Source organism: Triticum aestivum, chromosome 1D (genome assembly GCF_018294505.1).
Source record: "Triticum aestivum cultivar Chinese Spring chromosome 1D, IWGSC CS RefSeq v2.1, whole genome shotgun sequence".
Taxonomy (NCBI): Eukaryota; Viridiplantae; Streptophyta; class Magnoliopsida; order Poales; family Poaceae; genus Triticum; species Triticum aestivum.
In genome coordinates this window covers 435,953,175-435,971,373 of record NC_057796.1, presented here as the reverse complement: position 1 = coordinate 435,971,373, position 18,199 = coordinate 435,953,175, and the positions used below count along the sequence as shown (strand labels likewise).

General features: G+C 43.5%; 1 pseudogene; it reads right to left on the bottom strand.

Moving 5' to 3' along the window:
• Positions 1 to 14,205: 14,205 nt before the first annotated feature.
• Positions 14,206 to 17,587, bottom strand: LOC123173288 (glutamate--tRNA ligase, cytoplasmic-like; annotated as a pseudogene).
• Between the last annotated feature and the right edge of the window lie 612 nt (positions 17,588 to 18,199).

The window sequence follows — 18,199 nt, the reverse complement described above, 5'->3', positions numbered from 1 at the left end:
GCGGGGCAGCGGCGAGTCCAGTTGGGCGCGGCAGCAGCATGAGCGCAAGCGCGGCAGCAGGGCGAGCAGAGCAGCGAGCAGCATCGGCTAGCAAGGGCAACGACAACACAACAGCAGCAGTAGCAAACAGGCAAAGCGGCGGCAGTAGTAGTACGCACGCACGTAGAGCTTCGGGGCGTCGATGACGAGCTCAAGGCGGCGGCTACAGCGACGAATCGAGGCGAAAAGAGGGGGGATTCGGGGGAGGTGCTCACCACGAGCTCATTGGCGAGGTCGGCGAGGCAGGGGCGGCTCGGAGTAGCGGCAATGGTGACACGAGATGCGACGACCGAGACGGAGAAAGACGAAGAAGGCGTCGTGGAGGGGGCGTCACAGCTTTGGCTGGTCCCCTGAACGGAAGAAGACGGCCGCTGCGGACCTCCTGGACGTGCTCCCGCACGTCGGAGAGGTCGGTGTCCGCGACCACGATGACGAGACAGCGGTCAACACACGAGCTCGATTGGAGACAGAGGGGAAGGGGAACGATGGGGATCGAGGGGGATGAACGAGGGCGATCTAGGGTTTGCCAGAGGCTTCGGGGCGATCTTATCCACCGAGGGGAAGCCGTGGGATGGCCGGCGCTTGGCAGGCAGCCATGGGATGGCCTCATGAACAGAGAAAGGGGATGAGAGGAAGCTGGGCTGGGCCTATGCACTGTAGCAATAGGCTTTATGAACACGGTGTGTGCCGGGCCTCGTAAGAGCACAGTGCCCTTTTCCTCTCTTTCATTTTTTTCTTTTCTGGAAATCAAAAAGCTACTGCTTTGCAATTATTCCGAGCACCAAATGACTCTTGTAAAATGTGCCACATGCCACAATAAATACTTTGCAATATTGTGAACTTGCACAAAATTGTTTTGAGCATTTGGAAATGTTTACACACTTTTAGAAATTGAAAAGGCCAATTTAATTGTTGCTGGACCACTCAAATAATTTCCAGGAGCATTTTTGGAATCCAACAGAGGTAGGTTTCATCATGACAATTACTTAGAGAATATTTGCCACATTGTGAACTATTTTTCTGGCTCATTTGAAGATGCAAATAATTGACTTGCAATTTGAATTGAATTGGACTTGATTTTTGGACAAGTGGCATTTTGGCTTAGGAAAGCATGATGACAAGGCATCATTAGGGGGGATTACTGTAGCAAGATTCTCAGGGCGTTACAATTCGGCACCCAACGACACCATTGTACGCACCTTCCTATCCACGGCAGCCACAACCCAGGATCCCTCTTCTTCCTCCCCTTCAATCCATGGCACTGTCGGTGACCCGATGGGGAGCTCGTAGGTTCTAGCGCGCCTTGTCGGCCTCCTCCACGCCAGAGCAAGCTGCTGGCTGTGGATGACCATGCCCCACGCCCAGCAGCGTGCTTCTGTACTCCTGTGCTCCCCATCTTGTCCCAGACAGGATCGAGCCACCGATTACAGGGGTTCTTTTGTTGCAATGGCACATCCATGTCTGCGAACTGGAGATGCATTTTTTGCAACATGGTCTTGTTGCAGAGGTCTCTACAATAGCACCTCTGTTGCAGAGGTCTTTGTAAGAACACCACTGTTGCAGAGATCGGAAGAAAAAAAATAGGTTCAAGAAATGAGTTCAAAAAAGTCTTTTGCAACAGGGCTCTTGTTGCAGAACGGTGAGAGAAACAAGGCTTATCTTGTAGAGATCTGAGAAAAAAGGATGATTGCAACAAGGCCATTGTTGCAAAGAGACGAGCGCAACACTAAGCTGGTTGCAAGATCTGACGGTTATCTGCGCCTACATCTGATGGCCTGGGTGGCGATCGATGTTTCCAGGACATCAACCGTCTAATGCGTAGCATGGTCCCTATTCTTAAGGTAAGGCCATCCCTAATTCAATCCTGCAAATCAGCTCAAGTGGGAACACCCCTTGCATTCCTTTTTGGGAGAATATTCATGGGGATCTAATGATTCAAAATCAAGACTTTGTTTACGTAAAGCATACATGACTGACGTTCCCTCATAGGGGAACGCCGTGTGCCGTGTAGGATACTTCACATGAATCTCAACAGCAACATGTGGCAATCGCGGTGGTACACTTGTTCACCCCAATGCATCCCTCGGAGCTCTCGACTGAGCGAAAGACACAAAATGTTCGTTCACCATGCCAATCTAAGTGAATGACACAATCCCCGTGCTATCCCTGACCTCCCCCTGAAAATCACATACATATTGCAAAGTATGTATCTAGAGCATAGAATTTCTAACAGTTCTCTCTTATGCAGCATGACGATCCCCTTCTGGCAGCATTGCAATTCCTAAACAGGTAGGCAAATTTCTTTCCTATAGCATGAAAATTCTCTGTTGTAGCATTGCAAGTCTAGTATGGCAATTCATGGACATGTGTGGCAACTTGCTCTCATGTAGCATGCCAATGATTCTATGCTACACCATTTGTCATGTTCTTACATCTGCAGCATGGCAATCTCTGGAACACGTGGCAACTTTTCGCCTATAGTATGACAAATTTTGCTGCTTGTAACCATTGTCATACCATGGAAATTTCTCTCTGATAGCATGGCAAAAGAGGGTGCTCAGAAGGGGGGGTGTTAGTGTTGTGCAAGGGAGGGCCTTCGAGTGTTCGCTGGAGCGGTTTTCTTGAAGGAACGATCTGTTCCCTCGCGAGAACCACCTAGAGCGCACACTCGTTCTCTTGGGGAACCGCCCTGAGGGAACATCGACGCGTTATTGCCGTCCTTTGTTTATCGTACTGCATTTCAGACTTATCCTGGAACTCCTAGATGGAACATGGAATTTGTTATAAATCTTTCTGGCAATCATAAAGACAATATCTATGCAAACATTCCAAGAATAATGAATCTCGATGCTCTTATTTGGTAACATACTCCGTTAGGCAAGTGCAACACCAAGATTGCTTATCAAAATTTCAAGCCCCATGTTTACTAATCCGGGCGGCGGCGGCGACAACTCAGGAACTCACTCTTGTGTTATAGGGTGTTGAATTTAGTCACTTGGATGCCAAACGTCGGCTCGAATGTGTCACAACCTCGGGCGGGCTGATGTGTGTGTTGCATCTGAATCAGTTTTCGACGAGTTTTCCTTATTAACCGGTCAATTCTCTTTCTTCTTAATGAAAAGGCAACTACTGCTAGTTGCTCAAAAACAGTTTGCACTAATCAAACTATTACCAGATCTACTTTCTCTTCTACTATAAAAAGCGATCTTGCAGATACCTGGAAAGAAACAGGGATTCCTCCCAGAGTACAATTTGGCATGGAGAATATTAAGGCAAGCTATTCCAACAACAACTAGAGTTGCAATGAGATCTTCTTTAGTTACATGTTACAACTGCAAGAGATGTGGAGAACAAGAGGATGATATACACCTTTTTGTTGTCTATATGGTTTTGCGAGAGTTGTTTTGTTTATTTCCTTTACAGGGAGGGCTCTGGGTGGATCAAGTACATCAACAAGGATGCACCACTATTTCTGAACCGTCAAGTTCATTATGCAAAAGGCCAGCATGCAAAATCTCTTATCTATGACCTTGTTAATTCTTTCGTCCATTTTAAAAGCAAGGAATGTTTATCTTCTCAACGCAAAAATTGGAACCAAATGCAGTTCATCCATGCAGCAATGGCATTGCTAAATGAAGATTATAAGGACGTGCATTATGCTCAAAGTTTGTCTGCTCCAACGACTCCGAAGCGCCCACTTTGCATTCTTTGAAGTTTGACGGGTCCAGGATCGGGAAAGGGCCAAACATATACATGGATGTAGGTTTAAAGGAAATGTGCCTTGTGCAGGAAGGGTGAATCATGCTGGCATAGGAGTGTTGATACTGAAGGTTAAAAGAAAATTATCATCTCGTGTACTCCAGATTTTTCTATTTGTATATATTTAATTGTAAAGTTCATTATCAACACATATTTATATACCCCACACTTATTAATATAGTTAGCGACACACATATACATATATGCTACATTAATACAAAATTAAATTAATCCAATAAGACATGGAATTTATTCATTCTTATTTGGTCACAATTAAGTTGAATTGATCTAAATATGTTATAAGGCGTATTTTATTGACTAGTGTATTTTAATTATTTTTAAAATTCACCATAATAATTAGCTACCATTGTGAGTTGGAAAAAATAACTTGTAAACAAGTACTAAAATTTCGTATAAATATTGATATTTATTTGACTCGCACCGGGGCCCAATATTTGTTGGACAAGGAAGTAGAACCAGGGTGTGATCCCCATGCTTGGGTCGGACGTGTCGAAGCAGCGCGAGCACCCTCTGCTAATGAACATAAGACGGTGGCCAAGGTCTTGGGTGACCCATCGGTGAAGGATACCGTCACAGGCGGGGTCCGCACACCGAAGAGCTTGAAGCCTATGGTCACTCTGGGCTCTCCCGGCACGGCGGTGGACGCGATCTGAACGACCATCAAAAGTTCCCCATGACTCTCGACTAAGAACCGCGCCACCACTGCTTGGGGGCAGCACGAGTCCAGGGTGGGGGATCCGCGGGGCAGAAGATGTGCTCCTGCGCCGGCAGGAGGTGAAGGCCCTGCAACTCTGAGTCCGGGTCAAGGACGAACTCGAAGATGCCCTCCTGGTGCGTAAGGATGAAGAAGGAGCCATTGAAGAAGATCAGGTCTTCAAGTTGCTCCCCCTTGAGTTTGGATACCCAAAAGAAGCGCTCTTTGTAGGACCGCACAGGCCAAAAGCCTAGACGGCCACTGCCGTCCATGATAGCGCCCACCATGATGCCAACGTCTCTGCGTCAAGAGCGGGAGGCTAAGGCACGATCGAGGGGGCACTTATCCGCATGAACCTCTTGTCGCCGAACATGTCGATGATGTAGGAGGGAAGCCGTATGACCGTGCCAGACCTAAAGTTGAAAAGCCTGTAACTGCGGCCCTCCGTGGTGATGAGGAGCCATCTGCCCTGGCCCGATGAGCTGATGTACCAGGGCAGCTGCTCGTGGAAGAGGGAATGGGCCGAGTGACGATGGACACCGCCAAGAACGCATAAGAAGCAAGGTTTTCTCTGATGAGAGGGGAGCAAAATGCATGGGAGCGGTGAGGGATGCAGGTCGGAGATGGATACGGAGTTGTGCCACGGCCTGCAAACAGCGGCCATGGCCAGTCAATCCCTAACGCAAGGGAGGTGGTATGATGCAAGAAGAGAGAGTACGCCCATAGGAAGGTCAGCCCAATCCGCCGGCCAGTCGCCGACAAGGGCGGACCAAGATCTAAAGCCATGATCTCATTGTTCTCTCGGTGGTTGTGGGCAATAGGGGGCGGGAGAACTCTTGTTGGTTCAACGCTTTTGATTAAGATTGAGGTGTATCGGTGTATATGCAAGACCCTTGATCCAGGTCGGTTCATGTGACCGGATCTCAAATATGGAAGTGGTTCCTCGATATGGAATGTGCTGCCGATCTCAAATCCAAGGCCCCCCTCCCGCTTCTCTGTTGGTTTCCGTTGGTGTGTGCCACTGAACAGGTTCTCCATATTCTGCAGGTTTCTGGTTATTATTGGGTATCACTGAAGGGGTTCGGCATATTCTACTACTCAGGCAACGTCGGTGCTGCAGGCATCGGCAAAGGCTCTGGAGTTGGCAGCATGGCTTGCCCATCTCCTGCGGATAAAGAAGTCAAACTTCATACAAGACAACCAAACTCTGGATGAAGCGAACGCAAGAAGAGAGATCTTCAAAACTTCCCTAGACATGATCAAACCAAATTTCTCCAACTATCTCTAGTTCCCTCATCAAGAAGACGTGAGAGCCTTCACGATTGACCGAAAGAACAATACTCTTGTGCATACTCAAGATCAAGGTCATGCTTGACAATATTTACTTTCTTAGGACAACAACATTGTGCTGAGAAGTGTCCTACTAAGGTTATGTTGACCTCTCATCATGTGCAATGTTGCACGAGCAGATCACACATGAGTTGATTCGAAGGGCATACGGCTAACGACGTCCCAGAAAAAAGGATCAATGCCCCCGCATCGTCCCCTGAGGCGACTCGGGTGGCTCCTCTACCGCCACCGCTCCAGGCTCCCGCCACACCTTCCTCCCCTCGCCGGCACCGGCTGGTGCCGCCTGGGTAAAGCCCCGGCCGGTGGTTGACGGCGGTGTGTTCCTCTGCGCTTCCTTCGTGCTCCCGATCAGACCTGCCCCTACGTGGATCTCACCTCGCCGTTCCTCCCCAACCATGATCCGTTGGACGCCTTGTCTTGGTCCTTTGTGTTGTTGCTGGCAGAGCTACGTGTACCCGCTCTAGCCCTGGTCCTTCACCGGCGTGCACCTCCTGGTGGCGCCCCCGTGCGTGGTCTGCCCAGATCTAATACACCACTATGGAGCAGATGGTTCGCTGCAGTACCGGTGCACTCGAACGTAAATCCGCCCTCCGACGCTATGGTCTACTGGGCCAACTGGATTGGACAAGGCTCTCGATAGTGAGGTGGTGATGGTGTGCTTCGTCATTGATACGTCTCCAGCGTATCTATAATTTTTGATTGTTCCATGCTGTTTTTTTATCAATCTTGGATGTTCTATAATCACTTTATAGTCATTTTATATCATTTTTTGGTACTAACCTATTGAAATAGTGCCAAGTGCCAGTTGTTGTTTTTTCTATGTTTTTTACATCGCAAGAAATCAATATCAAACGGAGTCCAAATGCCCCGAAACTTTATGGAAATTTTTTATGGGCCAGAAGAAAGAAGATGGGCCTTGGTTGCACCTGGGGGAGTCCCGAGGAGGGGACAACCCACCAGGGCACACCTGGGCCCAGGCGTGCCCTGGTGGGTTGTGCCCACCTCGGGTGCCCCTTGGACCGCCTCTTTGCTCTATCAATACCCCAAAAATACCAGAACCCTAGGGGAGTCGACGAAATATTCATCCAGCTGCCGCAGAGTCCAGAACCACCAGATCCAATCTAGACACCGTCACGGAGGGGTTCACCACTTCCATTGGTGCCTCTCCGATGATGCATGAGTAGTTCTTTGTAGACCTTCGGGTCCGTAGTTAGTAGCTAGATGGCTTCCTCTCTCTCTTTTGATTCTCAATACAATGGTCTCTTGGATATCCATATGATGTAAGTCCTTTTACGGTGTGTTTGTTGGGATATGATGAACTTCGAGTTTATGATGAGTCATATATTTTTACATCCATGAAAGTTATTTGAGTTTCTTTGATCTCTTATATGTGTGATCTTTTATAGCCTCGTATTTCTTCTCCGGTATTTGGGTTTTGTTTGGCCAACTCGATCTATTTGTCTTGCAATGGGAAGAGATGCCCGGTAGTAGGTTCGATCTTACGGTGCTTGATCCCAGTGATAGAAAGGGAACCGACACGTATGTATCATTGCTACTAAGGATAAAAAGACGAGATATAATATCTGCCGCAATAGATAAATGGATCTTGTCTACATCATGTCATCATTTTTATTGCATTACTCCGTTTTTCCATGAACTTAATACACTAGATGCATGCTGGATAGCGGTCGATGTGTGGAGTAATAGTAGTAGATGCAGGCAGGAGTCGGTCTACTAATCTTGGACGTGATGCCTATGTAATGATCATTGCCTGGATATCGTCATAATTATTTGAAGTTCTATCAATTGCCCAACAGTAATTTGTTTACCCACCGTTTGCTATTTTTCTTGAGAGAAGCCACTAGTGAAACCTACGGCCCCCGGGTCTTCTTTCTCATATGTTTGCCTTGCGATCTACTTTTCGTTTGCGTTTTTATTCAGATCTATTAAACCAAAAACACAAAAATACTTTGCTGCACTTTATTTTATTTGCGGTCTATTATTTCAATCTATAAAAAATTTCTCCCATCTCCTCGCCAATTTTTGGCGCCGTTACCCAAAAGGGATTGACAACCCCTTTAACACGTCGGGTTGCGAGGGGCTGTTATTTGTGTGCAGGGGCTGTTTACGTTCTGTTGCTTGGTTCTCCTACTGGTTCGATACCTTGGTTTCATAACTGAGGGAAATACCTACCGTCGCTGTGCTACATCATCCTCTCCTCTTGGGGGAAATACCGACGTAGTCCTAGCAGACATCATCAAGGGAATTTCTGGCATCGTTGCCGGGGAGGATCTTCAACATAACCATGTTCCTAATCACAAATCTCATCTCCTCGCAATTTACATTATTTGCCCCTCGTTTTCCTCTCCCCCACTTCACAAGATTTTGCCGTTTTATTCGCCCCTCTTTTTCCGTTCGCCGTTTTCTTGCCGGGTCTGTTTTTGTGTGCAATCTTGTTTGTCATTATGTATAGTTCTACCTCTATTGCTTGCACTCCTGAGGACGAGGTCCTCAACTTTAAACAAAGGGGAGGAGAAAGTTTAAAAGATGCTTGGTATCGAATTTGCAATGCTCATAATAGATCTATTCGTAAGCAATCTACAGTTGTTCTTCTTCGCTGTTTTTATGTTGGCATCACCACCTGGTATAGATTCGTCCTTGATACGATTACCGATGGAAATTTCTTAATGAGTCCTCCTTTTGATGCTCTTAATGCTATGGGAAATCTAGTAGGCTCGCCACCTCTTGTGGTTAATGAAATAATTTTGACTCCTGAGCATGTTATGGAAAGACTAGATGTTATTGAAAAGAAAATGCTCACTGAAGATCATATGGAAATTATACATAAAAATATGCATAATTTTGCTACTAATCTTGGGTCAAAAGCGGGCGATATTTTTAAGTTGTTAAAATAAAGGGGCACCTTAATTCATGAAAGAATAGAATAAAGTCCGTCTCGGATCGATAAATTAGAAGAAATCTTTAGTAATCTAAGCACGGTTTTTACTACCACCAAAAGTATTGAGGAAACTCCCGTTAAGAGCAAAAGATCTAAGAACAAGGGTGCAACTTCTAGTAAAGAGGACCTTAAAATGATTAGTATCCACCCGGATTTTGTTGAAGTGATTAGAGATCCTTTTTGCAAGAATGAGTTCTTTAATTTTATTCCTAGGAGCATTATTGTTGAAAATCTTTATGTTGAATCTTTGAAGGATTCTAAGTGTTTAATTGAAGAGTTGGACAAGGATGACAAAAATTAGATCCTTGCCTTACGCCTAGCTAAGGGCGTAAAACTATAGCGCTTGTTGGGAGGCAACCCAATGAATAAAATTTACTTTCGCTTTTTACTTTCTGTTCTTGTGTGTTTGCACAATTATGCTACTGGTATGATTGTGTATTTTGTGTTTTAATTAGTGTTTGTGCCAAGTAAAACCTTTAGGATCTTCTTGGGTGATAGTTGTTTGATCTTGCTGAAAAAGACAGAAACTTTGTGCTCACGAAAATAATTTTCATAAATCACAGAAAAGAGCTTCTACCCTGATTCTTTTTGCAGAAGATTAATATACAAATTACTCTGGTCGTGCTAATTTTTCAGAATTTTCGTAGTTACAGAAGTTTTCGAAAGTGTCAGATTACTACAGACTGTTCTGTTTTGACAGATTCTGTTTTCTTTGTGTTGTGTGCTTATTTTGATGGCTCTATGGTTTTCTTTGATGAGTTTTTGCCATAGAAAATTTGGAATACGGTAGATATAATACAAAAACAAAATATGAATTGGTTTGACACAGCACTTATAGTAGTGGTTTGCTTTCTTTTACTAACGGATCTCACGAAGGTTTTGTTGAGTTTTGTGTGATTGAAGTTTTCAAGTTTTGGGTTATCTTACGATGGATGAAAGAAGGATAGAAGAGCCTAAGCTTGGGGATGCCCCGGCATCCCAAGCTATTATCCAAGAATGAGCAACCAACTAAGCTTGGGGATGCCCCCGAGTGGCATCCCCTCTTTCTTCTAACGACCATCGGTATTTTACTCGAGGCTATATTTTTATTCGTCACATGATATGCGTTTTGCTTGGAGCGTCTTGTATGATATGTGTCTTTGCTTATTTTATTTTGTGTTTTAAGTCATCAATCCTTGCTGGACACACCTATTTGAGAGAGCCCAAATTATATCATGACTTGTTAGAATTGCTCTCTATTCTTCACTTAAATCTTTTATGAGCTAGGACTTGCTCTAGTGCTTCACTTATATCTTTTTGAGCACGGTGTGCTTAGTATTTTTGAAGAAATGCTCTCTTGCTTCACTTAGATTTATTTGAGAGTTAGTAAAATTTTGAAGAAATTCTCTCTTGCTTCACTTCAATTATTTTGAGAGAAAGAAAATTTGTTATGCTCATGACCTTCACTTATATTTGTTTGAGCTTATGAAAAGCAACACATAAAAGTTAGTCCCAAAGTGATAGATATCCAAGAAGGATAAAATAAATAAAAATGTCATGAAGATCATTGGACAAAATAAACTTGATTCTTAGTAATAGTTTTGAGATATGATGATGTGATATGTGAGTTATGTTGATGAGTAATTGTGCTCTAGTAAGAATATTGGTGTTAAGGTTGTGATTCCCTATGCATGCACGAAAGTCAATAATCATACAATGAAAATTATATCCTACTTGTGGTGCATTATTCGGTGTTAATTATGCTTAATGCTTGCTTTACAAAATTATTCGTTTCTTGGTTGGTCGCTTCTCAATCTTTTTGCTAGCCTTCATTTTGCACCGAGTATGATCTCTACTTGTGCATCCAAAATCCTTTATACCAGTTTTGCCACATGAGTCCACTATATCTACCTATATGCGGTATTCTTTGTCGTTCTAAGCAAATTATTTGCATGTTCCATCTCTAATTTTCAAAATAAACTTCTCTTTTGTGTGTTTGTTTCGCTCACGGAACGGTAACGGGTGGCTAATATTTTCCATGCTAGATGTGTTATTCTCACGATGAGTGTTTATTCACTTGTCATTGCACGAGAGTAAGGCAAAGGTTTTAGGGATGCCCACTCCGGAATGCAAAAATGAATTTACTTTATGTTGTCAAATAATAAATTCCTTGGAAAATGTTGGTATGGAAGGCAACCATGGATTCAGCTAGCCATGGAAAGTGAAAGTATGGTGGAAAAATGAATAAACTTTATTTTATTTTTGGGAACCGCCTATGGCATATCTAGCATGGAAAGTGTTCGGAACTCTGCGTCGTTTTCGTTGGTGGGATGGATACACCTCCCAAAATGTTTTTATCTCTATTTTTCGTTTTGAGCTCTGGCACCTCTACAAATCCCTACTTCCCTCTGCGAAGGGCCTTTCTTTTACTTTATGCAATTTTTACTTTTGAATTTGAGTCTTCATCTTCTCTTACAAAAGCACTAACTAGGAGGCAATATGATCGTGAGTAAGTATTGGGTGTAGCTAATATGCGATTGTGTTTCATGAATGGATCAATGTTTGAGCATGTTGGGCTAGGGATAACTTATTTTAGCGTTGATATTTTGATAGACATGGTTGCTTGTTGATATGCTTGAGTATCTAAATTATTATGCCAAAACTAGACTATTGCTTTGAATCACATAAAAGTCCAAATGTCCATGCTATAAAGAAAAGAATATGATATGACTTGATGAACAGCACTCCACATAAAAAATTCTGTTTTTATCACTTACCTACTCGAGGACGAGCAGGAGTTAAGCTTGGGGATGCTGATACGTCTCCAACGTATCTATAATTTTGATTGTTCCATGCTGTTTTTTATCAATCTTGGATGTTTTATAATCATTTTATAGTCATTTTATATCATTTTGGTACTAACCTATTGACATAGTGCCAAGTGCCAGTTGTTGTTTTTTCTATGTTTTTTACATCGCAGGAAATCAATATCAAACGGAGTCCAAATGCCCGAAACTTTACGGAGATTTTTTATGGGCCAGAAGGAAGAAGATGGGCCCTGGTTGCACCTAGGGGGAGTCCCGAGGAGGGGACAACCCACCAGGGTGCGCCAGGAGGCCCAGGCGCGCCCTGGTGGGTTGTGCCCACCTCGGGTGCCCCTGGACCGCCTCTTTGCTCTATAAATACCCCAAAAATACCAGACCCTAGGGGAGTCGACGAAATATTCATCCAGCCGCCGCAGAGTCCAGAACCACCAGATCCAATCTAGACACCGTCACGGAGGGGTTCACCACTTCCATTGGTGCCTCTCCGATGATGCGTGAGTAGTTCTTTGTAGACCTTCGGGTCCGTAGTTAGTAGCTAGATGGCTTCCTCTCTCTCTTTTGATTCTCAATACAATGGTCTCTTGGAGATCCATATGATGTAAGTCCTTTTGCGGTGTGTTTATTGGGATCTGATGAACTTCGAGTTTATGATCAGTCATATATTTTTATATCCATGAGAGTTATTTGAGTTTCTTTGATCTCTTATATGTGTGATCTCTTATAGCCTCGTATTTCTTCTCCGATATTTGGGTTTTGTTTGGCCAACTTGATCTATTTGTCTTGCAATGGGGAGATGCCCGGTAGTGGGTTCGATCTTACGGTGCTTGATCCCAGTGATAGAAAGGGAACCGACACGTATGTATCATTGCTACTAAGGATAAAAAGACGAGATCTAATATCTGCCGCAATAGATAAATGGATCTTGTCTACATCATGTCATCGTTCTTATTGCATTACTCCATTTTTTCATGAACTTAATACACTAGATGCATGCTGGATAGCGGTCGATGTGTGGAGTAATAGTAGTAGATGCAGGCAGGAGTCGGTCTACTAATCTTGGACGTGATGCCTATGTAATGATCATTGCCTGGATATCGTCATAATTATTTGAAGTTCTATCAATTGACCAACAGTAATTTGTTTACCCACCGTTTGCTATTTTTCTCGAGAGAAGCCACTAGTGAAACCTACGGCCCCCGAGTCTTCTTTTTCATATATTTGCCTTGCGATCTACTTTTCCTTTGCGTTTTTATTCAGATCTATTAAACCAAAAACACAAAAAATACTTTGCTGCACTTTATTTTATTTGCGATCTATTATTTTAATCTATTACAATTTTCTCCCGTCTCCTCGCCAATTTCTGGCGCCGTTACCCGAAAGGGATTGACAACCCCTTTAACACGTCGGGTTGCGAGTGGTTGTTATTTGTGTGCAGGGGCTGTTTACGTTTTATTGCTTGGTTCTCCTACTGGTTCGATACCTTGGTTTCATAACTGAGCGAAATACCTACCGTCGCTGTGCTACATCATCCTCTCCTCTTGGGGGAAATACCGACGTAGTCCTAGCAGACATCATCAGTCATCGGTGTTGATTACATCGGTCTGCAGCGGCGGCTTCGCCAATGATTGCAGTGACCACCGAAAGATCTTTGTGATGATTTTTTTTTTCTCTCTAGATCCGGTGGTTACCTTCGGCGGTGAGATGCAGTCTATGAACGACGACTTGACGCAAGGGTATGCGCGTGCGGTGGCGGCGGACACACATCACATGTTGCTGTTGAGATCGAGGAAAGGTGGTGGACACAACACATGAGTGACTTCGATGATGGTGCTTCTTGAACACCTGGTCTCGAGTTCCGGGATGGAAACCTAGGTCTGGCCGAGATGGTTATACCTGACAATGGCGATGTTGTTGCATCATTACCTTGTTGAAGGCATTGTTCGGATATGCTCAGATTGGTTCTTTAGGGTGAAAACTTAGAACCTGGCTTTTGGTGGTTCGGTCCGGTGACGACGAAGCTTGTGCGTTGCTCCCTTCCTAAATGTGTTACCGTTGAAGAACATCGTCGTTCGTGTGGGGTCATGAGATAGTTGGTGTGGATAAGGTCATTGTTATAGTTTATTGATAAGAGATTTGATCGCCTTGGGTATTTTCTTTTTCCTCTCTTAGGCATAGCTTTAGTCTTATATAACTTTACTATTTGCCGGCTATTTATTGTGTGTGCACGTTAGCGTTGTATGTGTGCATCCTAATTATGCAAATGCCAGGTGTGTGCTCTTTGTGTTTGTATCCTCTTGATGCTTTAGATTAAGTAAATAAAATCCACACATTGTTGAAAAATGTGCGATGTTGCACATTACCTTCTGTATCTTGTTTTTGAACCCTACAAGTATGGTATAAATCTTATAAAAGTTCGGGGAATAAAAACGCCGCATCCTCCCTCTTGTCTCAGGCGCACATGCGTGCCCATGAATTCACTCTTGCCGGTGTTTGTCGGCACGATAACCTTTCACTACTTAATTTCCTATATGCTGCCCTTCCTCTATTCTTCTTTTCATGCCTAAGCAAGGGTTCAGGTTCTACCAGTTCCAGTTAATTCCTTACTTTCCAAATGTACAAAAAATTGTCCCAAAAAGAAGAACATACTAGAGATTGCAGGCATAGTTTATACCAAGTGACAAAACAAAAATCAAGGGACATGGTCCCAGCCAGTGTTGTAAACTATGCCTGCAATCTGAAGAACCGAAATCTGAAGTTCCATATTTCAGTCTGAGGATACCAATATGGTTGTAAGATTTTTGTCCAAAAAAGTACAACTATTTACCCAACATAACTTGTTGAAGCTAGGCTCCAGAAACAATCGACGTGGACTTCAGTCGGCCATCGGGAATGGCAAAAAGCATGATTGGTTTCGATGACCCGACAAATGGAACATCACACCTGTAATAGCCTTTCCTTTCGAGCTGTATAACTTCTCCTCGCTTGATGTTCCGCATGTTTGGGTCTCCAAGAGCTAAAGCTTCTCGTCGGGTGAATGGGTTAAGATTTTCAAGGAACTTCTCACCTCCGGGCTTATCATCTTCTCCCAGTTCGAGCTGCAAAAGTGCCACATATTAGTAGGACTAAAAGAACATGTAGATGTACCATTTATGATTGACTGAGAGTGAGACAATATGGACACATCGATGGAAGAGATAACTCATCCCAGGAAACATCATCACATCACATTGATCAAAGAGATAACTCATCCTAGGAAACATCATCACATAGATATAAAAGGAAAAAAACTAAATATCTTTGACATCAGCTCCAACAGTAGTAGAGTGAAGTATGGGGCCATGCTGAGTTTCAAAGACCAACCAATTCATGGAATGCCTCAAGCTGTTGAGGCAATATAAGCATAGTTGAACAGAATAATAAGTAACTAATGCAGCAAATAGGTAGTATAAGAAACGGTTCTGGTGCTCAAGTGACTGCAAGCCTACCAACTTGAACATAGAACATGATGCCTCACCTTTTTATTGATGATTAGGTAGTCAAAATCCACCAAAGAGAGAGAGACACAAGGTCTTCAGTATCCGATAGCCATGTTAACTTTAGCTTTGTCATCTTCACTGACCCGTCGGGATGGAGTTCACCAACTAGTTGAGTAATTGTTCCATCATCTGTCTTGATTTCTTTAATGATAGCATTTCCCCAGTCCATCAAAGTGACCTCCTCACCCACGCTTATGGCTGATGCATCAGCATACTCTAGCCAAATTCTGTTTGCGAACGTTATAGCCTTATATCCAGCACCCTCAAATTTCTTGTGCCTAGGTAAAATTCGAATGAATGGTACCTCTGGGCCATTAGTAAGTGTCAAGGGCACACTTTTGTCCTTCAGCACAGCAGTATGCCTTCCACAGACTGGATCAATTATCTTCTTGTTGATTGTCCAGAGTTTATCCCATTCCATGAGATTCAGATTCTTTGAAGCACCCTTCACAAACAGGAAATGCAAAAAAAAGAAAGGAGAGTTAATAACTCAAAACTTGCACACAATAATATTATATAAGAAGAGTAACTCATTAGAAGATTACCTGCTCGAGTATAAACTGGATCAAGGCTTCAATCTTCAAGCCACGCCGTAATATGCCTTGTACAGTGGGAAAGCGTGCGTCAGTCCAGTCCTCCACCTTCTTGTTTTGTACAAACCAGCGAAGCGTGTGCTTGCTAAGAACGGTATAAACCATATTCAGTCTGCTGAACTCAAAGATTTCAACCCTCCGCAGCCCCATGTCCTGAAGGATACGGTAGTACTGTGCGTTCCGATCATGATATTCACTTGAACGAAGAGCATGAGTCACCCCTTGCAGTGCGTCAACAAATGGGCATGCAAAGTCATATGTTGGATAGACCTTGTATTTTGAGCCAACACGATGATGGGGATCGGGGTTGCAACGGTAGTAAACAGGATCTCGAAGTGATTTGTTGGGGTCCTGCATGTCAAATTTACCACGCACACAGCACTGAGTACCCCTCTTGGTACCATTAACCATCTCACTCCACAACAACAAGTTCTCCTCAACAGTATTGTTTCTACATTTAGATTCCACACCGTCCCTCCTTTCAGTATTCATGTTATCCTTGGGTGTATCATCAACATATGCCTTTCCCTGCTTAATCAAACATTCGGCCATCTCCATTAGCTTTGGGAAATAATCCGATGTGTACGTAACTACATCATATTTAACCCCAAGGGTCTCAATATCCTTCAGGACGTTCTCAACAAATTCGCTGCTTTCTTTTGAAGGATTTGTGTCATCAAATCGAACTAAAAGACGTCCTTTATATCTATCTGCAAAATACTGGTTCAACAGTGCAGCCTTAGCATGCCCAATGTGGAGATACCCGCTAGGCTCTGGGGCAAAACGTACGCAAACCTCCCCAACTTTTGCACCTGGGAGATCTATCTCATGACCTGAGGTGTTCTCCAAGCCAGGCATCTTTTCTTTCAGGCATGGTGCGGGAGATTTGCCAATTGCTCGCTTTCCAACATAAGCAGATGTACAACATAAGCAGATGTAACTTCTTCTAGTGCATAGTCTACAGCCATGCTGTTGAACCAACGGACAAGGTTTTGGTACTTCCTTGACCTCCTTAAACTTTCCCATCGTTGACCAGCTCCTGAAGAAAACAGTTGTGACCTCCAGGGTAAGACAAAGGGAGAGAACATTAAACTACACATGGACGAAAGAAGCCAGAAATTACCTCTGAGGTTTGACCACACTACAGTGTCAGCAACTGTGAGACCATGACCAACCAAAAAGGTTTGAGATGCCAAGTATCCATCAAGAAATGAGCAAGCAGCTTCAAATTCAGAGCCTGAAAGAATGAGTGGTGCGTACTCGAGCCATTCATCAACCTACATAGGCATAATAACAATGGCAACTTAGTATATACTGAGATGATTCTTGAAAATCATTGACAGGCAGCATATGTGGAGCAGAAACGTACACGTGCTGCCTGAATAGCGTCCTCGCCATAGAAGCTGGAAACAGATGTAGTACGGGCAATATAACGAAGAACTGTGTTGACGCCATGTATAAAGTCCCTGTAAAGAATCATGATAGATTCAATGAGACACTACAAACTCGCATACATAAATACTGCCAAGTGCAATGAGTAGTGGAAAAGCATGTTTCAGCAAAAAAACTGTTTTTGTTGACCCATAGTTGACGTCAAAAGAAAGCAAATGAGTAATCAGAGGGGGGAGGTCAAAGCCTAAATATGTACACTGAAAGGTAATCACTTACCCAGAACCGAAGTGTAGTGTGGGCACTGGACCTGAGGGGAGGCAGGGATCAATGGTTATGGGAACACCTGCAATCTTAGCAGCAGAAATGATGGAAAGTGGTGGGTTGTCCCGGGGGAATACTAGTTTCACGGCCATCGCCTCCATCAAGCCTCTTACAAGCAGGAATCTGCAAATGGCAGAAAAACATTGTGAGCCAATGCATATGTTTAACTTCACATATTTATCTTTTCCTTTTCAAGAGCAGCAAATGTGCATCAACCCCATGAACTAATATAGCATATATGCAAACTCAGACTTACTCTCTCAACGAATGTAACCAAGCAATTGTTCAAATATTCATCACCCATTTTTCTTTCTTATTAGTGGATTCTTCACATATTTCATTGAGGAAAATACCCTCTCAACACTAGCAGTGGCTACCGGAATCAAGTTCCAAAGCTGCCAAATCTACTTGGACATCTTCATCATCAAATACACAAAGTAGAAATCAGTGGCAGTGGCAATGTGGCATGGACTGATGGACATTGGTCATTGGACAAACAATTTCAATGTACAACCAATTAGTGAAAATAATAAAGAGATGTAGTGGTCACTAGGTTCATTATGTCTATCCGGCAATCAGTGAATCACATAAGTAAAAAATGAATCACATAATAAGTACTAGTTCAATTTCACTGGTTTACAAGCAATCAGTGATTATCTTCTACAGTACTTCCTTCTAGCAATCACAGGCAATGACATTGACAAAAAAAATCTTCAAATATGTTTAAAAAC